Below are 2404 nucleotides of genomic sequence, written 5' to 3'. Positions count from 1 at the left end.
GCGCCGCGCGCCCGGGAGCGCGCGGCCGGACGGCCGGCCCTTCCCCTCCCACTCCCCCCCACGGCACCCCCCCCCCCCGGCGCGCGCGCGCGCGCGAGAGAGAGAGACACACGCGGGGGAGAGAGACGGAGAAGGAGACCCCATCCCGGAGACGAGAACCGAAAGGAGCACGGTGGTGACGGCCCGCGGGGCACCGCCGGGCGGCGCGAGACGGCCTCGGTGGGGAGAGAGAAGCGAGACGGCGCTCTTACGCCCGAGACGACGACAGAGAGGCGGGGGAAGGAGGAGGGGGTGACCCCCGTCCCCGGCGCTCGCGCCTCACGCGCGCACGGCAGCACGGCACGGTACCCGCGCGGTACCCACCCGCAGACAGCCGCCCGCACGGGGGGAGCCCGGGGGCGAGGCCCGCGCCTCGCCTCCCTTCTTCTCTGCCTCGGCCCTTCGCACGGCGTTTTCACGCCGTCTCTCTTTCTCCCCGGCCGCCACCGCCACACCCTGGCGGGGCCCCGGCAAGGACGAGCTCCACCCCAGCGGCTCGCTCCGGGAGCGGGAAGCTACGGAGCGCTCCCCGAGTCTGCATTTAGGGGGACGAAGGCCCTTTCTGCGCGGCACGCGACGGACCGCGACGACGCCGACGACCGGGCCCCGCAGGGAAAGGCCCCGAGAAACCGCCGAGGAAAACGCTTCCCTCGCCGGCCCCCGCCGCCTCCCCTCCGGGCACCGGCCAGACGCCGCCGCCGCCGCCGCCGCCGGCCGCGGACGACGGGCCTGCGAGGCGACCCCAGCCGCGCCGCCGGGGTGGCCCCCGGACGGCGATTGATCGTCAAGCGACGCTCAGACAGGCGTAGCCCCGGGAGGAACCCGGGGCCGCAAGTGCGTTCGAAGTGTCGATGATCAATGTGTCCTGCAATTCACATTAATTCTCGCAGCTAGCTGCGTTCTTCATCGACGCACGAGCCGAGTGATCCACCGCTAAGAGTTGTCTGGCTTTCGGCACCGACTCCGCACGCGCGGAGGGGCCGGGACCGCTCACGTCAAGCAGACCCTGTGTCTCTTTCGGCAAGGACGCGCGCTGGCGCGCGCGCCTCGCTTCGACCGTACGAGCACACAACGAACGGAGGAGGAGGGAAAAAAAAAAGGAGAAAACCCACGGAACGCTCCGAAGGCCGTCAAAGGCGGGGGAGCCCGCGCTCCCGACCGCCTCCCCCCGTGCAAGGGGAGACGCCGCCCCGGCATGCCGTCCTTCGGAGGCGGCCCAGGCGCCCGGGCTCGGCCCGGCCTCCGCACAGAGGGCTGGCGTGGCGCGCGCGCGCCAGACCGCAGGGGCCATCAGATCCCGCCCGGCCTCGATCGCGAGACGACACACGCCCACGGCCGGCGGGGGGGTAACGGCCACCAGGCCCCGCTCACGCTCGCTCCCTTCGCCGCTCCACAGACTCGCAGAGCGCCGCCGCGTCACCGCGCAGCCGGCGCTCCCCAGCGACCCGCAACGCCCAAGACGCACGCGGCGACACCGCTCCACCGGCGCCCCCCCGCGGGACCGCTCCCGCCGGGAAGGCAAAGTGCCTGGCAAGCCGGGCTCCGCCGCCGGCACCGGAGGCGGGCGCCGCCGGGAACCGAGTCGGCATCGCGAGCACCCGAGGCCTGCCGGACGGCAAGACCCACCGCCACCGCGACCGCCCTCCCGGAACCGCCGCCGCCGCTTCGCACCTTCGGAGCCCCTTCTGCGGGCACGCGCCCGGCAGAAGGCGTACGGGGCTGAGCCGGGGAGCAACGCCCGCTCTCCTCGTTTCCACGCGGAGACCGGGCAGGGAAGCGCCCCCGCGGCCGCCCGCACCCCTTCGGCCCCACACGCGGCCGGGAAGGGCGACGGGGAAGCGACGGGCAGGGCCCGGGACGGGACCGCCGGCGGCGACAGCGGGCACCTTCCGGCCGACCGTCCCCCAGGGGGACACTCGCCGAGCGGCGACGCCACCGCCCGGCCCGGGGTCACCCGCACTCGCCGGCCTCCAGCGACGGAGGGACCGCCGAGCACTCAACCTGGGCGGGCAAGGCGGTCGAGCGGGGACGGCCGGCGACCGGCGCCACCGGTGCGTCCAAGGAGAGAAGGCCGTCGAGGGGAGAGGCGCGGCAGCGCCAGGCGCGGCGCCACACGCGAGCCTGTGGCGGCGGCCAAAGGAGAGCGCAAGCGGGCCCCGGCAGCCGCACGGCCCCGCAGCCGCGGAAGGGCGGAGAGCACGCGCCCTCCGCCACCGTCGCCCGCTTCGAAGCGAGCGGGCCGGCCCCCGCGGCCGACCGCGCCAACACGGTCCCTCTGCCGAGACCGGGCCGCAGAGAGGGGGGGGCAGGGCGCCCCTCCCCGGCACGGCTGCCCGCGCGCGCACGCGGCGGAGCCACGACGACG

General features: G+C 75.8%; 1 non-coding gene across 1 annotated transcript; it reads right to left on the bottom strand.

Annotated features, from left to right (window-relative positions):
- Positions 1–828: 828 nt before the first annotated feature.
- LOC138102214 (5.8S ribosomal RNA) lies at positions 829–981 on the bottom strand. Its single transcript, XR_011147364.1, has one exon. It is a non-coding gene; the product is annotated as a 5.8S ribosomal RNA (ribosomal RNA).
- Positions 982–2404: the final 1423 nt, after the last annotated feature.

Source organism: Aphelocoma coerulescens, unplaced genomic scaffold (assembly GCF_041296385.1).
Source record: "Aphelocoma coerulescens isolate FSJ_1873_10779 unplaced genomic scaffold, UR_Acoe_1.0 HiC_scaffold_63, whole genome shotgun sequence".
Classification (NCBI taxonomy): domain Eukaryota; kingdom Metazoa; phylum Chordata; class Aves; order Passeriformes; family Corvidae; genus Aphelocoma; species Aphelocoma coerulescens.
The sequence above is the reverse complement of the archived record's forward strand: the minus strand, read 5'-3'. Positions and strand labels throughout refer to the sequence as shown.